The 23,656-nt window shown below is 36.0% G+C and overlaps 1 long non-coding RNA gene across 4 annotated transcripts in view; it reads left to right on the forward strand.

The window, feature by feature from the left end:
* The window catches only part of LOC132028794 (uncharacterized), a 322,140-nt gene that overhangs the window by 12,332 nt on the left and 286,152 nt on the right, over window positions 1-23,656 (forward strand). For all 4 annotated transcript variants that reach the window (XR_009407555.1, XR_009407554.1, XR_009407556.1 and 1 more), the window contains exon 3: window positions 2,748-2,809. This is a non-coding gene — a long non-coding RNA (uncharacterized LOC132028794). The remainder of the gene's footprint in view (window positions 1-2,747; window positions 2,810-23,656) is intronic.

Genomic DNA, 23,656 nt, shown 5'->3' on the forward strand with positions numbered 1-23,656 from the left:
GTAGAATATACTTTAATTTTCTGAATGATATTCTATATGTAGTAATTTATAACGAAAATCAGATTTGGGTTTTAATTATGTTTTAAAAATATTAGAATTTTGTTGTCTAGATCATTTCTGGTAATTTTTTAAGCCACAAATAGTTCATAATTTTAAACAATAATTAAGTCAGAGTATGATACTTATAAATTTGTGGTTTATTCATATCATCATTGATTTAATAATTGTTTTAGATGTAGTAGTCATTAAAAAAGTCAGATCTTATTATTTTCCTACTATACAGCCATGTGTGAAGCATGTAGTTTGAAAATTATTTATGAGATTATCATGAAAAAACAATTACCTCATAATATTAGTAATTTATATTGGTAGGAGCCTTTCTCTTCTTAAGTACCAATTGTACCCCCCACAGCCCAGAAAATTGATTTTAGGGCTAATAATTTATAGCATTCTTGATCGGTGTATGCTGTGTGTCTTTTACATTCATTAGCCCATGTTGTTTGTGAATATGGAATTTGGTTGTTAAAATGGTTTCATATGTTTACTATGTATAGTCTTTAGCTTTGAACTCCTTACTTGCTTAAATAAATGTTTTCAATTTGTATAATACAACAATTTGTAGAGAAATGCTGTGAAGCATAGTTAAAAGAATGAGTCCTTGAAATAGAATCACTTTTTTAAAAATATATCCTGACATGTGGTCTTATTTTTCCATGTTTTGTATTAATTAAAATCCTACTCTGAAAAAAAAATTTTGCCTAAACTTTCGAATTCACAAAATAAAAATAGCAAATATATAAATGTACTAATTTTGGAAATCAGTGACATAAAAACATGCTTTAGTACTGTCTTGGTTGTTTATTCCAAAGATTTTTCTCCAAAGAAACTCTTTGTAAGATAATGAGAAAATGTTGCTACTTTTAATTATTAAATATTCTGTGCAATACATGTTTTAAAAAATGTATTATAAATAAAACTAATTTTATATTCTTTCTAATCATATTCCTGTCACATGCACATATAAAAAATGCTAGCACATGAAATGTTTGAAAAGAGCATGTACCATTTCACATTTTTATTTGATTTATTAAAAAAACATTTTATTCAGAATAGATTATGACAGAATTAGATAAAAAGAAAGGAAATGATATTTGTGTGTTTATTTTAATAGTCTAATATCATATATGTAATTAATTCTTCATCTTTCAGATGTTAGAGTTACTAATGAAAGAGACCAACATTCAAATATAAAGTCTTTCCTATAAAACTCTTTTTTTAATGTAAAAAATTGTCAAATGGTAACAGCTCTACTTTCTACACCAGGCAAACCTACTGTTGAGTTAGTTGGCTCTGATTCCAATGGTCTCATCAGCTTTCTGAATGTAGGTTCCTCAGCAGTGCCTCTTCCAAGATAGCAAAATCAACTTTTAAAGATTAAAAAATATATTTTGGCAATTGAAACTCACCAGTGCCTTTCTGCTTCTCCAGGAAGTTGTACCCTTCAGCACCTGCTGAGGGCTTTGTTGTCCAAACCCTGACAGGTAAAAAAATTCCTGTAGAATAAAGCCAGACCAGCTGGCTTTGAAGAGAAACCCCCCAGTTTGGGCTGCGTTTGTCTCTTCTCCTTTTCTATGAAGACCCAGGCTTTCCCCCCTTGATCGTCAAGCCGTAAGATGCGTGATCCCTGTGCACAAGTGTCTGGCAGGCCGAGGTGCACCTGTTCCTGTCACTCTGGGGTAAATTTAGCTGTAAAGGTATCACTGACAACCAGACCTTTGTCAGTGCTGGCAAAAGAACACAGAATTGCTTCCCTCCCCTCCCCCTGCCAAGCCCCTATGCTGCTAGTTCAAATGGAAAATATCAAATTGGAAGCCTATCCAAAAATCATTCCTAAAAAATGAGATTGCTTTCATATGGTAAAAAAGTAAGTTTCCTCATTTCATGCAGACTTTAAAATTACATTTCCAAGAATAATCTTGGAACAAGACAAGTTTTTGTTCAATTAATTGTGGCTGGAAACTTTTTAATGGAAACATAGCACACACTTACTTCATTTCAGATTATTAAATTGTGTTAAGCATTAAAGTTAGTTGCCATTCTTTGCTGTAGCTCATTTGTTCTTTTCGATCCAGAGAAATATTAGAAGGTTAAAACTTATCACATAGGAGGGATTAATCATGCAACCAAAATTAGAGAGCCTGTAGTTCTGAGAGACTGTCAAAATTGTGTGCTCGTAGCCCTTAAACTATTGAGAATCTAGGACCCCACTACTACGTCTAAGATGACAGTTAATGTCTGTGGAAACCCTGGATGTTTAGGAGCTGGTGAAGCTAGAATTCTCTTACTCTTTAAGGTAAGGACATTTATCATGTGTGTGAATTTTTTTAGATTAATTTCTTTATTGACAGTTTGAGAACAACTCCTTCTGAAGGGAAATAGAGAGGCAGGCAGTGTTCATTGATATGTCTGACATAAATAGAGTTGTTAAGATACATAAAGTAGCCCAAGGAGTAAAGTATTTAACCAAAGCATTCTGAGCTTCTGCTTTGATAATTATGATCTCCTACGTGGTATTAGAAAGAGTTGTGCAAAGTACCTGTTCTACCATATTATTGCTGTTTACAAGGTTTGAGTATGATGAGAAAAAGAAATCTGGGTCAAAATAAAAAATCCTTTGTAAAATAAACAAAGTTCCTATTTACTTACTATGTATAAACAGCCACTCACCAAGCCTCATTTCTCCGCAGGGCACCACTTTCAGATAAAAACATAGACCTGAATGGCATCATCCAGTATCCAAGGAAACCATGTAAGTACCTCTCTCACTGTGTACTTCTCTTATTCAGAGTTTAAAAGCTAGCTGAGTACCAAATAAGTGAGTGTTTTTATTTAATAATTATACGGGAGGTACTTTTTAGGAGCTTGCTAAAAAGAAGCAGGTTCTTGATTGTTACGTGCGTCATAACAAAACCCTTATGTTTTCATCATATTTCATAAAATTATGTGTTTAGTCCCAACCTCTCCATCAATTCTCATTCTTCGGTACAAAACAGCTACTCAAAGTCATAATGAATTGAGAGTTTCAAACTTTTCCAAGACCCATTAGTGTCTGAGAAACAATGTTTCAGAGGCCTTATGCCAAGAGTAGTGACCTAATTGTAATAAAAACTTTTTCAACTTTGAAAATTAAGAAAAAATTGATTGGAAAATAATACTTTGTTGGTAAACATTTATAGCAGTTTATGTGGTTTTAGACTTTCTTAGGGAGTAAGCAAGTGAGCAAAAAGTTGAAGTTATGGATGCAAGGAATCTTGAAAGCAAGTGTAATTTTTAAGATGTGAAAGTCTGTTTGCAGAAAGGGTTGAAAAGTTGGCATATTGTGTTCTTTCTTTTTTCCTCCCAAACTCATTAGCTTGTAGCTGATTTCTATAGCTAATTTTAAGGTTCTAATTAATTTTTGTAACCATGGAATCTGTTGAATCTACTGTAGAAATTATTTGCAAACAATACTATTCTGGACAAAGATCCACTTTACAAATGTTTGGACTATTGTATTAAGAACTCCTTTACTTGGACTTTATTATTTTTTTTCTCATTTTTTTCTCATTTAAGGTCAAATTATTTTTGATACCAAATAATTATTTATTATTGTTTACTTTTTCATGAAAATACTTCAAACTCTATACTCATATAATTGTAGATAGCTTTTTTTCCTTTTTTACTATCTGGATCAACTATATGGTTTATCTAGTCTTTTAAATATAGACATACTACTGTTCATCAAGATTTTCAGGAGTTGCACTTAAATGCATCCGGTTTAGCCCTGTTTAGAAGTTTTTCATATGCTTTTCATTTATTTGTTGCTTTGTTTTCTGTCTTTCCTTTGCAGCATGGTTCCTTGCTAAGCATAAACGGTAGAGATGATCTTACTCAGCTTCTTTGCTGAATTAGACAGACCCTTCCTATTCAGTATCTCACTGTAGGAGCATTTCACTTTCCCATACAAGAATGCAGTATTATTTATGCCTTTCTATGTTTCTGTCTTTTTACATATGTTACAAAATGCATCTTTCTAAATTGAGAGATGAAAAGTTATGTTAGACTAAGGAATCTGTTAGTACTTTGGAAGAGTGTAAGAGCCTCCTCTCCCGGTGGGAAGACCTAACTAGGAAGTGAGTTTTCTTATGCCAGTTAACAAACTTCACAAGTGTGGAGTTTGAGGCCTGAGGTACAGCTCTCTAAATAGGAATTCCTTCCCACAGAATAAATGTTGGGCCATTGCTGGGCAAGCTTGAAAGCAGCAGGGTTAGAACAGGTCTTTATAAAGAACAAAAGTGTGAATCAAAGGGGAAGAAGACTGGCTAATGCCATAATTCCCTATCTTGAGCAGATAGGATCTTCTGAATTCTGTTCTCCTTGTAGCAGAGGAAAAAGAAAATCTACACTGCAGTGTTTGTGACACAATTTTATTTTATTTTATTTTTTAAAGATTTTATTTATTTATTTGACAGAGAGAGAGAGAGGGAGAGCAAGCACAGGCAGACAGAGTGGCAGGCAGAGTCAGAGGGAGAAGCAGGCTCCCTGCCGAGCAAGGAGCCCAATATGGGACTCGATCCCAGGACGCTGGGATCATGACCTGAGCTGAAGGCAGCTGCTTAACCAACTGAGCCACCCAGGCGTCACTGTGACACAATTTTAAATATTTGCATGAGAATATAGATTTTCCAGAAATGCAATTTAAATTTTATAAGTTTAATTCTGTCTCTCATACTAAAGGAAAATGACATGACAGAAATCAATTGATATATGCACATATACATTCCTCAGTGCTGATTTCTCTAACAAAGACCATCATTACTTGATCAAACTTTATGAGACAGTAGACATTGTTCTATATCTGCCCCATCCAGTATGGTAGCCAGTAGATACATGTGGCGGGTGAACATTTAAAATATGGCTAGTATGACAGAGAAACTGAATTTTGAATATAATTTAAATTTAATTGATTTAAATTTACATAGATCACATGTGACTAATTGGCAGTTATGCAGGTATTTTGCTTTTATCAGAAGTTATATGTAACAAATCATTGACCACTACATTAAAACTAATGTTGTACTGCAAAACAGTGGCTAACTAAACATAATAAAAAATAATAAAAAAGAAATTAAAGTACAAAGCAGTTTCTAATTATTTGATATTCTATCATACAGTAACAATTTTTATATTTTCTTTAATGTTTGAATTATTGCAGTGGAATTTCTTTATAACTCTTTCTTAGAGATAAATGCTTTTAATACTGTTGATGGGAAGACCTTATAATTTTGTTTTATAAGCCTGGGGTAGCAACTTTTAAAATGGACATTATAAACAAGACTGCATCTAAAAACAATGACACTCCAGTGAAAGTTGTAAAAATGATAATAAATTTTTTTTTTAAATATTTTATTTATTCATTTGACAGAGATAGATCACAAGTAGGCAGAGAGGCAGGCAGAGAGAGAGAGAGGGAAGCAGGCTCCCTGCTGAGCAGAGAGCCCGATGTGGGACTCAATCCCAGGACCCTGAGATCATGACCTGAGCCGAAGGCAGCGGCTTAACCCACTGAGCCACCCCGGTGCCCCGATAATAAATATTTTGAAAAGTTCATTTACAATTTCTCTAATGCATCTTGCAATACAAAATGTAACCAACCTACAAAAATGCTCACTAGCCTTGAGTCCCTAAAGCTAATTTTGCTGCCAAAGCACATATCACATTTTAAATCATATTTTAAATCCATGATCCCATGGCCTTTTTAGGCATTTAGTGAAAATGGGCATTAGGATATATCATGATATCTTAAGAATATTACTAGTACAGTAATATTATAGACAGAATTATTAGCTAAAAATATACTGAGAATTAAAATTTACTTCGACTTTTTTTTTTAGAGTCAGCAAATCAGCTCATTTCTTGAGTAAGAAATATAGGCTATAGCTTATTTATAAGATACTGAACTAGAGACCATGAGGGATTTTTTAAAGTGGAAAGTGTAACATTCATCTTTTTAGGAGATCCATTTATTGGCTTTGTACATATTCTCTTGAGTGGGTAGGGCTCAGATAAGAGGAGAGGGGAGACTTCTTTCGGCAGAACCTCGGACAAGCTACTCACAGTGTTCCTCCTACTGCAAAACAACTAGATTCTGGTTGTAATGTATTTCTGATGAATTATTTGAATGGGGAAAAAATATTTGGACATTTCCCTGACCTCAAAACCAAAAAAAGTTAAATGTGTATGTGGAAGGTGGAGTTGTGACAGTGAGCAAGCAGGAAGTGTAGGAATGGCAAGATTGAATTGGTTGAATTGTATAGCAGGGATGCTGTTGGAAGGGCAGCAGTCATGTGCTTTTAAAAGAACAGGAAGACATAATAACTGCACCTGTAGATCTAGGTTTTTGGTCTCCTTTGATGTCTTTTTGTGTCTTCAGTTAGGTAGTCAACCACTTGTATACTGCTAGGTCTATTTTCAGAAGGAAGTTCTATCCTTGCTAAAAAGCCAGTGTTCTGTGTGGAGAAAATATAGTCTTCCATTAAGGGGATGCTACAAATCACAGTCCTCAGTGCCCTCATAAAGCATCATCTCTGATATCTCCACGTCTAAGAAATAGTTTTTATCATGGCCTGTGACTTCTGAGTCCTAAATCACAGCCTTAATTTCTTACGTATTTATAGATGTATTTCTAATTTATTTAACTAAATTTTTATTATGAGAATTTGAAACATACTAAAAACTAGAGAGAATGGTATAACGAACTTTCATACAGCTACAACCTACCTTCAACAACTGTCATCTCATGGACAATTTTGTTTCAACATATCCCTTATTTCCACTTCCTACCCCCACCCCAAATTATTTGGAAGCCAATTCCAGGCATGACTTCATTTCATTCAGCAGATATCTTTATACTATTAGGACTTTTTTTTTTTTTTTTTTTTTTTGGACTTGTTTTTTATTTTTATTATTTTTTTATTTTTTATTTTTATTTTTTTAAAAGATTTTATTTATTCATTTGACAGACAGAGATCACAAGTAGGCAGAGAAGCAGGCAGAGAGAGAAGAGGAAGGAGGCTCCCTGCTGAGCAGAGAGCCCAATGTGGGGTTCTAGGGTCCCACGATCCTGGGATCATGACCAGAGCCAAAGGCAGAGGCTTTAACCCACTGAGCTACCCAGGCACCCCTAGGACTTGTTTTTTAACTGAGAAAATGAATCACACCTAAGAAATGAGCCATACGTAACAGTCAATATTGTCTTATTATTTTTATCAAATATGCACAACCAATATTCAGATTTTCCATATTGTCTCTGACGTTTTTACAATTACTTTTTACGATTTGAAACAGAAAACAAATAAGACCCATACATTGCAATTGGTTATTTCTCTTCTCTTTTATTCTAGAGGTTTCCCCTCCATCTATTTTTCTTTGTTAAGGAAACTGGATTATTTGGCTGGTAGAGCTCTCTATAGTTTGTATTTGCTGATGCCTTCCTGTAGAGTTGTTTAGTAAGCTCCTCTGACCTATATCTTTTCTACTAATTGGTAATTAAGATTAGGAACTTGACCAAATGCATTTGGAGGAGGCTGAGCAAGACTACTGGTTCTCTCTCTTTTTGTGATGTTAGCAAATATTGATCATTGTTTAGATCTGTTTATTCCTTAGAGTTAAGGAATACCCAGCCTTGGGAAGTTTCCTCACACATTTGTCCAGATCAGTACTCTGCTAAATTCGCAAGCGGGACCCTGCAGGTCTCAGGACACATTTCTCTCTACAGCAGCCCTTTGCCAGGTGCCCTGTCCTGTGAATGATAGCTACCATCTTACCCTTGCACACTTTCAGACCTGCTTCTTCAACTCAAGGAGTTTGCCTCTCTTGAGTTACCCTCCCTGTGATTCTGCTAAGAAACCCTCAAGACTGTAAGCAGGACAAGCAAAAGATTGACGTCCTTGGCTTCTCATTTCTTAGGGATTTCTTTGTTGCCTGATGTCCATGTCTTAAAAACAAGACTTTCTAAATATTTTTTGTCATTGTTATTGTTATTGTTTTAGGAAGGAGGGTACACATAGCCCCTCTTAGTCCATTTTGGCTAGAATAGAAAGTCTCCTTAGTTGTTTCAAAAAAAAAAAAAGTTCAGCTGTAGCTTATTAATCCAAACACCATCTTAATACAAAACTCAATATTTAAAGCAAACTAAAAAAGATGTAGGAGTGTGTGTGTTTGTGTGTGTGTGTGTGTGTCCCTGTCCTTTGGAATACTGTAGACTTAAAACCATGAGTGTAACTTTCAGGACCTCTTTTTTATAATTTTTTAAATTATTGATTGACTGATACATAGTTATATAGTTAGAATTAGTTTCAAGAGTACAATATAATGATTTAGCAGTTTTATTCATCATTCAGTGCTTATCATGACAAGTGTACTCTTAATAACCTTTATTTATTTCACCCAACCCTCTACCTACCTCCCCTCTGGAAGCTACCAGTTTGTTCTCTCTATTTGGCTCTTTTTTTTTTTTTCCCTTTGTTTTGTTTCTTGAATTCCACATATAAGTGAAATTTTATGATAATTGTCATTGTCTGACCTGTTTTACTTGGCATTATGCCCTCTAGATCCACCCATGTTGTTGAAAATGGCAAGATCTCGTTTGTTTTCATGGCTGAATAATATTTATTGGATGTATATATCTCATCTTCTTTATCCATTCATTTATCAATGGACATAATTTGGGTTGCTTTCCTAATTGGGCTATTAAAATGATGCTGCAATAAATATAAGGGTGTATATTATCTTTTTAAATTAGTGTTTTTTATTTTCTGTGGGTAGATATCCAGTAGTGGAATTACTGCATGGTATGGTAGTTCTGTTTTTAATTTTTTGAGATAACTCCATATTGTTTTCCACAGTGGCTGCACAACTTGCATTCCTACCAGCAGTTCACAAGGGTTCCTTTTTCTCTAAATCTTCAATACTTGATGTTACTTGTGTTTTTGATTTTAGCTATTCTGACAAGTATGAGGTGATACCTCATTGTGGTTATGATTTGCATTTCTCTGATGATAAGTGATGCTGAGCACCTTTTCATGTGTTTGTTGGCCATTTATATATCTTCTTTGAAAAAATATCTATGTCGGTCTTTGCCCATTTTTATATTGGATTATTTGGGGATTTTTTGATGTTAAATTGTAGGAGTTCTTTGTAGATTTTGAATATTAACCCCTTATCACCCCTTATCAGATACATCATTTGTAAATATTTTCTCCAATGGCTAGGTCACCTTGTCCTTTTGTTGATGGTTTCCTTTGTGTGCAAAGCAACTTTCAGGACCTCTTGATGACATTTTCCCTCCCAGCTAATTATGTTTTTCCTACAAGATGAGTCTTATTTTGTGTTTTATTTAGAGGTAATTTTGTGATTCATTCATCATTCCTTTAATGAACATTTTTTAGTACCTACTGTATTGTATAAAGTATTGGAGTTATAGTAATAAATCAAATGCTGTTTATCCCCTTAAGAATCTTAGTTTATTTCCTCACTGAAACTGGTACATGAATGCTCATAACATCTCTATTAGTAATAACCCTAACCGGAAATGTCCTTCAATGGTTAAACAGAATATGATATATCCATGGTACGGAATTCTACTCATCAATAAAGAGGAATGAACTCTTGATAGGGGAACAAGTTGGATGAGCCTCAAGGAGATTTTGCTGTGTGAAAAAAGTTTATCTTAAAAGATTACCTTATTGCTTGTTCCATTTATACAACATTCATAAAATAATGTAAGTATAGCTTTGGAGGACCGATTAATGGTTGCCAGGCGTGAGAGGGCAAGGGAGAGAGTAAGTGTGGACAGAAAAGGGTAGCACTAGGGTGTCTTGTAAAGGTACAGTTAGGTGTCTTGGTTGTGATAGTGGTTACTCAAAGCTACATGTGTGATAAAGTTGCATACAGCTATACACACACACACAAACACAAATAAGTACATTACAACAGCTGAAATATGAATAAACTCTATGCATTATACCAATATCACTTACCTGGTTTTAATATTGTAATTATGCAAGATCTTAACAGTGGGGGTGGAGATAGGGGCTGGGGAAAGGGTACAGTGATAGTACATTTCCTTGCACTTTCTTGAGAATTTTTAAGTATTTCAAAATAAATTTTTTTTTCTGAAAAGTCTTGCAATTTCATGAAGGATACAAAGAACTAAACAACCAATTACAATACACTGTAATAATACTCAGTTAAGGGGAAGTAATAGAGTATATATGTGGAGGAATACCTTGTTCCCATTCCTAAGTCAAGAGACAATGGCTCTACTACTTCCTTGTCTCCTAAAGGGTCCCAGTAAGGTCCCTGTTTGAGGGGCATGTGTTAGCAGTAATGGAATTGTGGATTGCTTGTGATTGATCCCCCCTGATCTCCAGCACCCATGGTGATGTGCCCTGCTCATTAAGGCCTTAGTAAAGTACCAACCGTACAAGGGAGACATTTTATAAAAATGAGCATGGATAAAGTAAAAAGGAGTGTCATTTCTCACAACGCATTCAACTGTAAGTTCAAAGACTCATTCCAGACTTAAATACCAATGATTTTGCATTATACATAGCTTTGGTTCTTCTCAAGCCCAATCCTGCCATCAGCACCATCAGCCAACGCTTTACTCTGACCACTGAGAAATAGTTTTGGTATGTAAAATGAACACATAGCTGCTGTGGCCATTATGCATGCATTGTCACTTGTTACTATAACTTAAATTCAGTGACAGATTGTCACATATTTTGAGTTTTCTGAAGTTATAAAAGTTTTTTACCCCTTGGAGCTAAGTAGAAAATACATTATTTCTGATATGTTGGTGGGACATATTTTGGTTTTGTTGGTCTTTAGTAAGAAGCACTAAGAAAGTAACTCAATATTAATTAATGTCCTTGTCACATTGTGACAACTCAGTTGTCTTAGGATTTTTACCAGGCTGTGTATAAGTTTCACAAAACTACGAATAGGTGGGTTTACCACATGTAAGATGGAAATATTTTCATTTTGTTTGTTGTTGTTGTTGCAGAAATTCACACCCCTTCTCCGTGTCAGGAAGGCCTATTTGGGGCTGCCCTTGGACTAAGGAGGGGGTCTAAGTCTGCAACTGTGGGCTATGGAATAGTCCCTGGGCAGAAGATGTTCATGGAGTATTTAATCTATCTGAGTCTTCCTGAATTAGAATCTCAGGGTGTATGTATAGACAGCTCTGGTTTGCCTCATTTACCTTTATCAACATAGCAGTCAGTTTGAAATTACCTACATCTATTTGGTGAAATTCACAGTTCTTTTGAACTTATCCTTCTTTTTAAAAAACTGATGCAATGGTAGAGTCTTGGTCCATTTTTTTTTAAATTTTGCTGATATAAAAATTATTTATGTATTTTTATTTTTAAAAAATATTTTACTTATTTGACAGAGACAGAGAGAGAAAGGGAGGGAGCAAAAGCAGGGGGAGTGGCAGGAAGAGGTAGAGGGAGAAGCAGAATCCCTGATGATCAAGGAGCCCACTGTGGGCTTAGTCCCATGACCCTGGGATCCTGACCTGAGCCAAAGGCAGATGCTTAACTGACTGAGCCACCCAGGCATCCTGAAATAATATATTTTAGATTGAATAGGTCTTTTTTTTTTCCGGTCATTTATCATTGATCAGATCCTGAGACTTCATTATTTTTGTTGTTATAGCCAAATGTGTACTACTTTTCATTTTAACATTTTATTAATATTTACTTCCTGAAATAAAAACTTTTTATTTGTAAAAAAAAATGTTTTTTTATTTGTGTGTTAAATCCTTAAACACTTTTAAGAAAACGTACAAGTCTGTATCAATAGCACAGTTGATTTATAATATTTCTTGCCTCCTGGCAATTTGTGACTGTATCGTCCTAATTTTATTGTATGACCATGATCTTTTTTGTATCCTGTCCTATCTCTGTAGATCTGAGAAAGTTCTTACTTATTTCTTATTTTTATTCATTTACTCAAAATGCATTTATTACTAGGACTCTTAAGGTTACATAATAGTCCACATATTCTATGCTTTTCCTACAACCTTAAGATCATACTGTGTTAGTCTAAATCTATAATGCTATTAAATAATATTATAAGCATTTCTTGGAGAGGAATGGGGATTAACAGGAAGCAGTGGGTTTTTCATGAATTTGGCAAGCTATTTGGGAAGTTTTTTTTTTTTTAAGTAGCTTAAATATACTTGAAGCATTAATTTTGGAATAAGAGTTATGTAGGAACCAATATTATTCCTCTACTTTATAAGGAGAGAGACACTGCCATCATCTCCCTTCCTTGCCTTGTATCTGCATGAACAAGTTGAACTGAACGGATGGGTACTCCCAAGTCCATGGGTTCCTGGACCAAATCCAACAACAATAGGAAGCATTTGCAGAGTCTTTGACTTTTTCTTCCTCAGTGAGCACATCTGGTGACTCAGCTACCAGTGTTGGACTCCATATTACTGCTAATTCTCAACTTGAATCTGTGCGGTCCACAAGATCTGGGAGGTCATGACCCTGAGCTTGGTCCCAGGGGCCCATACTCACAGAAATTATGCTCTTTTGTCTCTTTATGGGACTAGGTTTCTGCCAGGTCTTTTTGGATCTTTGAGTGTTGTCTTTATATCCCTACTCCATGCTGTGGTGTCTCGCAGGATATGATCAGCTCTGATAATGACCACCTCTGCCTGATTTCTAGGTATTCAGATAGTTGCTTTTTTCTCTGATATGATACCATATTACTTTTAGCTGCATATATGACTTCAGCGCTCACTGTGCCCTTTGAATGTTGTGCCTGTCTATCTCACTGACTCTTGGTTGACAGCCATGGATGAGGTGACCTCTGTTTTATGATCTCAAATGTGAGTACTGGCCTGCTATTGGTATACATGCATTGTGCTTCACATCTGTAACAGGGAGAGGGGTCACTGACATGGTGAGTCTCCCCACGCTCTAGAAGGGGTTCATTCACATTCTTTCCTCTTTCTTTCTTTCTTTCTTTCCTCCTTCCTCTCCTTCCGTCCTTCCTTTTCTATCTTTCTTTCTTTTTTTAAAGATTTATTTATTTATTTGAGGGAGAGACAAAGTGAGAGACAAAGCAGGAGTAGAGGAAGGGAGGGGCAGAAGGACCCCCTTCTGGAGGACAGGGAAAAGCAGACTCCCCACTGAGCAGGGAGTTCAATGCAGGGCAGGCCCATCCCAGGACTCAGATCATGACCTGAGCCTAAGGCAAACCTTAACCAACTAAGCCACCCAGGCACCCCTCATTCACTTTCTTATATGCTATTTAGCTCTTAGTTTTAAAAAGGTTTTTTTTTGGTAACTTACAATAAGACCTTTAAAGTAAGGGGCAGAACCAAGGCAAGTAATAAAGAGGGTGTGGGATAAAACTGAACCAAAAAACCTAGGCCCTCCCTAAGAAGCCTGCAATGGAGTAAATTAAACTTTAGGCCCAAGTGTTCTGCCAATCAGAGAAAAACGAAGGCATGGAAACTGATGCCACTTTCTGTTAGATCAGTGGCAGAAAGGTTCAGTTCATCTAGAGAGATGCTCTTGTTTTCCTAGCTGTGTATTTTGGGGAGGAATTGAGTAGTTCATTATATCACATTTTTCTATCAGATAATCATATTAAAACACCACTGCATGTTGCTGAACATTATCCTTTCTTTCTAGCATAAAGTACTTTAAAAAGTTATTTTTTAAAATGACTTTAGGCTAGTCTGCCCAATTATTTTCTAGTATCCTGAGTAAAAAGTAAAAAGACATATATGAAAATAGTAACATATATTTCCACTCAGGATATTCAAAAAATATTATCTCAATAGGTAATCAATATAAAATTTTTTTCTGTGTTGATTGCATTCTTTTTTCTTTTTAAACCAAGTCCTCGAAGTCCAGTTTGTATTTTACACTTGTAACACAGCTCACCTTGGATTAGTCACATTTCGAGTGCTCAAGAGCCACATGTGGGTGGGTGGGGTAGCAGTAAGAGGGGCAAATTTCGTTTGTTGTAATATCCTTGTGATACTTTCAGCATTGAGATTTCTTAGCAACAGTTATCACCAGGGACCTTGAAAGGAAAATTCGTCCATGTTTTTTGTATTGGGTGGCCATGAATCTGGAAGTTAGCATTTTATGTCCCTGAAACTAATCTGATGAGAAGAACAAATAACTTCAGTCATTATCAAGAAAGTGAGCAACTTACTCTGAAAACTTTTGGATGCTTATTTTCAATTCTTAAATCACTAGTAAATGCACTTATTTATATTATCTTGGAAATTTTCTTGATCTCTTTTTATGCCACCTGCTTCTTTACAACTTCTATGATTTCACCAGCTTTTTCTCCTAGGGTTCCAATGAGAATGAGTTTGTAATTTTTCAGAGATACTCATGACTTTCTATTTGACATACAGTTGCTGGTTAATTTCTTTGTTATCCCCTTGATGAAAACTGAGATTTGTTGACTCTCCCCCCCACCAATTAGTGCCTCCTGTGGACTACAATGTAGCCAATAATGCTTATTGAATGAAAGAAAAATACATATATATATATATATATATATATATGCCGTTTCCTCTGATCTGGAAAGCAGGTGCATGCTTTTGACTCTTTTGGTATATTTGTAGCATAGTGTAGGGTATGCAGTTAGTGCTTAATAAATTCTTGCTGACTGGATTCGTGACTTATAATTTGGCTTTCCTTGGGTCAAATCTGTATCTATGAAACTGTTAAATATATCCTTGGAAAGAACATCATTGATTTCATCTGGAGGAAGAAATACAAATACATACATCCACTACTGTTGTATAATACACAATTTTTGCCAGAAGAAAAGTATGACTGTTTAGGTCTCACACGTTATGATGAAAGAACCTAGTTTGTGGATTTTGGAATCATTCATTCTTTCATTCAGCAAACAATTACTAAACACCTATTATGATTATGACATTGTGTTGGACATGGGATAAAAATGGTAAGTTTTGATACTCAAGCTGCTCACATTTTAGCTGGAAAGTCAGAGAGACCTCTTGAAAACATTTGTAAGTTTAGAGAAAGCTAGCTATTAATTGGAAAAAGATTCAGCCATCCTACTTGTCACTCTGTTTTTCCTTCGTTGGTGTTGGTTAGTCAGTATTTTTAGAATAAATGTGTAGATAGTGGTTTGTTTTTAAAGAAGTTACATTATTTGGCATTTATTACATTTTATTTATTTCCTTGATTGATTAATTACAGTTAAATTACCTTAGCATGCTAGAAGAGATTTTATAGATTTTGACATATGATTAAATAGCATAAAGCATAACTAATATGGTTTTAGTGGCATGCTATGTATTAAAGCATAAAATTTAAACACACACTTCATCAGGAATTTTTTCAGTTATAGTGAATTCAAAAGATTCAGATATTGGAACTCTACCTCCTCGTTAGGGAGGGGCAGGAATTTTATAATTGAGATTATTATAGAAGAGTGTCCTGACATAACTGATTGACTTTAGTGATGTGCCTTGAAAGTTCAAATTCAAGGTGTGCACTTATTTCAGTCAGCTTATTCTGAATGTTTAAATAAGAAATACTATTTCTGGGTATTCTGAATAACTCGTTGTACATTTATTCCTAATAGTGAGCATTTGGACTAATGATGGATTACTAATGAGCATGTAAATGTACCACCTGATTACATTAATATATGATCTTCCATGACGAGGTCTGAAATGAACATTCTAATATGTATTTCTTTTCCCCAAATGGCACTGTGGTGTATACTGAGCAGGACTGAGACAAGGGTGTTTTTCTTAAGAGCCACTGATTTAGTCAATTATCAAAAATCACATTATAATAAATGCTGTTCTAAGAATTTTGATTAACCTTTAAATAAATGTTACTTTGAAAAAAACTGCCAAATGTGTTAATGATAAATTGTGAAGTGGTAGTAATTGCAAGTGGCTTTATGGATAATATAGTTAATTGATACCACCCTCTCAAACATATATAGCACATCAGCTGTTATGAGGCTGGGTGATAGTAATGGTGTCTACAGCATTTTTGATGCATTGAGGATGACATGAGTAAAATGGAAACTTAGAGTGCTCACCAGGGTCATTCTCTCATGCACATCTGATGCCCATGGTCAAGTAAATTTTTAATGACACATAGTCACTACACACCTTTCAGCCTTCTGGAGAGGTAAGTGTACATTGATCTGTCCTAATTAGCCTTGCAGAGTACTTCAGACATCCCTGCATGAACACTATTATTTAATAAAATGGGAGCTATTTTTTTCACAAGCTCAGCACTTGTTCCTTGGATGGCTATATTGTTGTTGTTATTTTTTTAAACTCAAGTCTCATATTCATTCTTGTCTTTGTCTGACAATGTAGTATTAATGTAGCTGCATAAAAAAGTAAGCAAAATCAAGAAATGGGTCTGATTATGAAAGTTCATTGCTATTATAAGAAACCCATAGAGCGTACATCCATTCCTTCCCTAATGTATAGGGTGCTGACTGCATAAAATTGCTTGGAAAGACATTAAGGATATACAGGCAATTCTGTTGAGGTGTGCAATGGGATGCTTTTATGTTTGGAAATAAAGGTGGTTCTGGAATATCTGATTTGCAAAATAAAAGGTAGCCAAAGCAATTTTTAAAAAAGATTTTACTTATTTATTTGATAGAGTGCAAGAGAGAGCACAGGAGAGGGAGAAGCAGACTCCCTGCCGAGCTGAGAGCCAGATGTGGGGCTGGAACCCAGGACCCTGGGCTCATGACTTGAGCCGAAGGCAGACACTTAACTGACTGAGCCCCCAGGCATCCTGCCAAAGCAATTTTTAATTGCTCTAGATTGGAACACTTAGGGACATCTACCTTTTTTTTTTTTTTTTTAAGGGTTTCGTTTTTATCTGAGTTTGGAGCCTGTAACATCTTGAGTTTGTTCGTAGATGGAGTAAATCAAGTATTATTTATTTAGCTAATAGGATTTGGACGTAGGGGAATTTTTACTATGGATTCTTTTTCTATTTGCAAAGTTACTCAGTTACAAATGGGATACAGACCAGATGGTGTTAAATCCCGTTCCAGGGATGACGTCTACAGCTAGAACTTCTTAGAAGCATGAATATCACTTGATCACATGGTTCACTGGTTACTGGACTTATTTGCTCTTAAGAAAATGAATAAGAAAAAAAAATGAATAAGAGTAGGTTCCTGTTGTTCTGTAGGGCTGGCCGTTGATGACAATGGTCTAGAGTTGCCTTTGTGTTCATGGAAATCATACATTTCTTTCTGCTGTTTCAGGGCCATCGAGTTGGCTCTTAGGCTCCACAAATTCCTCCTTTACCTGCTTGCTCATAGCTGAAGCTGCATTAGGAGAGATTAAAATCTTTGGATTTTGCAAATATCTCTAGAAATGGTAATACTTTGTTTAAATCAGATCCATAGAAATCAGTATGAATGAGCTTACCAGCTCTTTCTGGATAACAAGGTTTGAAAGTGGGAAGGGTAAAGAAATATGAGGACACTGGATAATGAGGGAGTAAAAGGATCTGCTTTGTGGGCATGAAGGGGGCAAGAGGGGTGAGAAGAAAGGCTCTGAGGAGAGACGCTTAGAACAGCAGAGCATAAGATGTACTTTCTTTACAATATAGGGAAACCTCTAAAAATGGCAGGCGTTCTAAATATAATTTTAAAACAGAATATGTTTTCAATTTTATTTAGGTATGAAATTAGTAATTTCATTTTTAGATATTCTCCTTGAATTACTTTGTTCATTTGTTCAGGAAGCATTTATTGAACAGCTCCTATGGTCTAAATAATGTGTTGGAAAAAGACAGGATTCCCATCCATAATGTTTTATTAGTCTCTCTGCTTTTGGCCATAGGTAATAGAAAACCCAATTCCAAATGGCTTTAGTGCAGGGGAAATTTGTTAGTTCACACTACTGAAAGTCCAGGGGCAGAGTGGAATTCAAGAACATTGTAATCCAGTAGTTTTGACTCAGTTTCCCTTCCATTCTTTTTCCTTACTCTCTCTGTGGGTCAGCTTCATCAGTGGCTAGTAGCAAGATGGCTATCAAGTCAAAGGGGCTATTTCAGAGCCTTTTTGGAGGGCTAAAAGAATGTTCTCAGGATCTTCAAAGAAACTCTTATTGAATTTTATTAGCACAAGAGACCAAGATTATACAGGTATTTAGAGGACTGGTGGATGAAGATATGTACGGGTTCAGTGAAAGCATTGGGGGTGGGGTATACCCTCTAGACTGATAGAGATGGAGGATTCAGAGTGGAATTCCTTGAAGAGATGATTACCCAAACTAAATCCAAGAGGATGAGAAGGAATGAGGAGGTGGGGAGGGCATGTATGGAATGAGAAAAGTGGGTTCAAAGATGTAAGCAAGAAGTTACACTGCACAAAATCAGCTACATTTACTCATTCTTCAGGTCTCGGCTTCACCTTATCTTCCCACAGGTTTAATGGAGCCTTGCATGGCCTCACACTTCCCTGTATTTATGCCATCTTAACATTCACCCACTCCATTGTTATTTATTCTGCTGCCTGCTCTTCCTCCCTAGACCTTGTGAGGACAGGGTCCATTGTCTGTCTAATTGCCCCTTTATTCCTGGCTTCCAGCACATCATCAGCAGTTAACAAATACTCATTAAATGTATGAATGAATGTGGGATTTATTATTATTTTCTTAAATGATAGCATTTAGACCTGTTCCTTCCTACATTGATCAAAATGATAATAATTTTCATGGTCCTGATTAGACTTCTTATAAATAGTCATAAAAGGTAGACAATAAAATGAAGTCTTGAGGATTTTGAGTTTTTGTCTCTCATGATCTAACCATCTTGAATAGAATTTTCTTGAGCATAATTACGTGTTTTCATATACTATAAAATCCCAAAGCAGGATGAGACCTTAGAAGTCATTAATACTCTTATTTGTTGGATGGATAAGTTTGTTTATTGGAAGACTGAGTCTTTGCTCATTACATCCATCAAAAGATTAACCTCATATGTATAATACTCCAGCATAGGTGAGTTTTGATTTTTCTTCAACTTTTGAAATTTCTTTTCTTTTTTATAAAAGATTATTTATTTATTTATTTGAGAGAGAGAGAGAGCTGCGGAGAGGCAGAGGGAGAGAGAGAAGCCGGCTCCCCACTGATCAGGGAGCCTGATGCAGGCTTGATCCCAGGACCCTGCGATCATGACCAGAGCCGAAGGCAGTACCTTAACTGACTGAGCTACCCAGGCACCCTGATTTTTGAACTTTATAGTTAAATGATTAACACATGATTTTATTGACATTAGTCAGAAATTATCTTTCTCTTTGCTCTGCTATGTGTAATATATTAATCATAGGCCCTGGGAGTTGGGAAAAGATTTTGCTAGAATCTACTACAATGCATTTTTTACTGAAGTTTTAAATTAAGCCTCATACTGAAATGAATTAATGAAAAGATGTTTCTGGATAGAGTTGTTATGGTACCTGTTGCTTATTATTATCAGTATTATAATTTGCAAATATAAAACATACTGAATACTGAATATGAAATGTTTAACTTGAAGAAAATTAATAGAAGAATAGAAGAAAATATAACGATGTCTCTTGATGAAATCCAGTCCAAAATTCTGTTTATGATATTCAGGATATTTCTGGGACAGCATGGTAGGCAAGTCTACATGTTTTCCCAGAGTACATCATAAGACCATCTTACACCATCTTTCTGAACACCGTTTAGGTTTATATACCCTTATGAGCTTAAAATCTCTTAATTTAATGTATTCCTTTGGATGTTATCTAGAGAGAATGGTTTTTTTTGTTCTTTTTTAAAAATTAATATATAATTTATTATTAGCCCCAGGGGTACAGGTCTGTGAATCGCCAGGTTTACATACTTCACAGCACTCACCATAGCACGTATCATCCCCAATGTCCATAACCCCACCACCCTCTCCTCCCCGGCAACCCTCAGTAGGCAGAATGGTTTTATTAAGGTCTTATTATTGAGCTTATTTAGCTTTCTTCAAGTCAAAAAAACTGTTCAAAACATGGATATCATCATTTCATAATTATGAATTATGAATTTTTATACATTTTTAAGCCTTACCTATTATACATTCAGGACACTTTCTAAGGAAAAACTTTCAGTAGTTTGTTGAGCATCACACAGCTTTACATCCTAAGATTTCTGTTTCCTGGAAGAAATTATGAGGCAAGGTAAACATGAGAGTAATAATAAAAATTGCAAAAATGCTACCACTTCATTTAAAGTTTAGTATCTAGTATCATCATTAAAGATTGCACTTTCCTTTAGATAAAGAAATGTTATTTCTGTAATAAGTTTTTGTTGTCATTAAGAATCAACTTTTTAGGGGTGCCTGGGTGGCTCAGTGGGTTAAAGCCTCTGCCTTCAGCTCAGGTCATGATCCCAGGGTCCTGGATTGAGCCCCGCGTTGGGCTTTCTGCTCAGCAGGAAGCCTGCTTGCTCCTCTCTCTGTCTGCTTCTCTGCCTACTTGTGACCTCTGTCTGTAAAATAAATAAATAAAATCTTTAAAAAAAAAATCAACTTTTTAAAGGTAAGTCATGATTAAGCAGTTATATGTAAGAAATAGATCTAATTTTTGTTTCCTGTGTAATCATCTTGCATGAAACGTAGAAAGCATATTTCTCTAATTTAAGGGAACAAAGGGGATATGTAACTCGAGCCATTACGAGGTATGGTTGTTTGAGACATCCATGCTTTATGAGCTTGGGAAGGAGAAGAAAATAACCAGATTGAGAAGCATTTCGGAGGTTCTGCTATTTAGAGTGGAATTGTAGGACTGGAAGAAGTCTTTAGAAAGTGTCTGGTCCATGACTTTCCTTCTCAGGGAAGGAGGCTTGGGCTTGGCAAGGTGAAGGGACGTGCTCTGAGCTCTGCATAACTAATGAGTCTGCGGAAGGGATGAGGCTCATGCTGGCATCTCTTGCTCCTCACACTTATGGATGTGTGTCCCACCATGTGCCGCTCTCTTGTATCCTTGAGAAACTCAACCAGACTCGAGAAGCAACATCCTTTTTGCATGAATTCATTAAAAGAAGTATTACACTGGCTTTTCAGAGTTACAGAGTGGAGATGTATTGACTTCAGAAAACGAAGGAGTTAAGCCCCCCAAATTTGAAATTAAAGCTACTCCTCATTTAAACAAACAAACAAACAAACAAACAAACAGTGCCTCCTTGGAAAACTTTTCCTAAGTTCACCAGACGCTCAGGCTCCTCCGGGAAAGAAAGCAGGTCGAGGCTGTTCGGTGGGCTGTGCATTGTGCTGTTCTTCTCCCAGAGCTCGGGAGATTGGCATTGCTAGGCAGTCGTGTCACAGCCCCAAGTCATTTAATGCCTCCTCTTGTGAGGCCAGGATTCCACGCCCAAGTGCATTTAGTAGGTCAGTACAGTAATTTTAAATGTCTTTCTTTCAATCTTTTGCCATCTTCAATTATACCTTTCCACCCTACTATTTGTGTAATTTTCTTCTGTCTGAAGTCTCTTTACTGTTGTTCTCTATTGCACAGCATGACAAATTACCCATCAAACCATATCTTTTCAGCCCAGAAATGCGCAATAACACAGAGTCATGGCATTATCGCATGTTGTGCACTTTATTTCCTCACAGTTCATTCAAGTGTGTCACTTTATTTTCCTGGCTTCCTTTTGTCATCATGGAGATTAACCATTTTATCCTTCCTAAACTTTAGAAACAATTAGAATTTCATTATAGTGGAAGGAAGCTGAGAGTGAATGCTTGCTCAGTACTATATGGAGTATACTTTTCATATTATCGGTGGTAAAATTAAAGTCATGAATCCTGAGTCCTTTTCGAAGGAGAGACTTTAGGGGTTATTATACAGCTGAGTAACCCTGGCTCTGGACAAGAGAATTATTTGAGCCCGTGGCCACCAGACACATTAACGGTTAAGAAGCCATTTAGTGTGACATTGAATACCTGATTCTTCTGTTCTCCTGAGAATTACAAAATTCCCTGGGGCCCATGCGTTTTGTACACAAAATCTTCGCCCCCACCCTTAACTTTGGCTAAATACCAATAGTGTACAGTGTGCAACGAGATACAATAGGCATTGCAAGTATGTGTTAGAAAATCAATTGGAATTGATGCTCTAATCAGCAGGGCTGCAGCTGGTATGTAGACACATCACTGGAAATGGTGATTAAGATCGTATTCAGAAGCATTAAAAAAATCCCACAATACTTAGATCACTGTTCTGATAGATTTCTATTTTACTGGGGGTAGTGGATGACTTGGGCAGCTAGTGATACTTCTAGATTCTGCTAGATTCATTTATAAGATGTTTTTATAATCAATATATTTTGAATGTTGCATTTATAGTTTATTTTCCATTACATATTTGTAGGATATAGGATACTGGTTGTTGGTAAACAAAAATTTCCAAGTTCTTTTGCCCCAGTTAACGTATAGCCTGCCAGATACTAAATACAAGCTGCCCCAGAGAAAGGAAAGGGGTGTGGTGACAGTTTTAGCTTTAGTCCGGAAAATACATTTAGTGAGGAGACTGGGAGGGCAAGCGGGGAGCAGGAAGGAGGGAGGAAGGACGATGGAGGGAAAGGCACAGAGACAGACTGAGAGACAGAAAGAGCAAGAGGGAGGGAGGGAGAGGATGGCAATGAATGTGAGATGATCTGGAGGAGAAAAGCCAGTCGGAATCATGGGACGGTGAAGGAGGTTTTCAGAATTTAAAGAAATGGAACAATAGCTTTCTTACCCAGGCATTTCCTACCCATGAGCAAGTAATTAGCTAAAAATATTAGCTAAACTATTCTTCTGGGGGAAACCTAAGGATGAAAAGAGGCTTGAACTAGAGAGGGTTAGTTGCTTTCATAAAATTCTGCATTTTCTAATCTAGATTCACATTTTCCTGTGAACACCTTTAAGTTGTGCTGAAAGTATAGTGATTGAAAGTTCAGCTGTATACATAATTTTTATAAATAGAGTGTTTTTATATGTAGAGAATAAGCTGGGTGTTTAAAATAAATCTAGGAACAGAGGTCTTGCCTTTTTATCTCTACATTGTCTTTGACGTTCGGCAAAGCTCTGGTCTAGAAATATCAAAGTCCAACTAGATGATGGAAGAAGGGGACCAAAACTGTGGAATGTGAGTGTCTTTTAGAAATAGTGGCTATCAGAGAAAAGGCAAGCTATTGATACTATCCAGAGCTTGGGATTTCATGAAGGCAAACTGCTATTGAGAGAAAAAGGCTGGTACTTTAAGCATTTGATGGTAGCTTTTTTAAACCATAAAACACATCAAGCCTTCCCCATAAGATTTTAAGTAGCAGCAGTTAAAAAAAAAAAAAAAAAAAAAGGGAAAGTGAGGGAGTGAGGGAATTCTGGGGAATGGAAGAGGAAATAGCAACAAAAAATTAAAACTGCAGAGAACTTCCTAGTTTTCAGACTACCTTTAAATATATTTTTCCCTATGTTCGTCATAAACTGCCTGCAGATAAATCAAGGCAGGAGATATTAAAAAGTGTTTTTAATAAGTGGAG

Source organism: Mustela nigripes, chromosome 12, assembly GCF_022355385.1.
Source record: "Mustela nigripes isolate SB6536 chromosome 12, MUSNIG.SB6536, whole genome shotgun sequence".
NCBI classification, from domain to species: Eukaryota; Metazoa; Chordata; class Mammalia; order Carnivora; family Mustelidae; genus Mustela; species Mustela nigripes.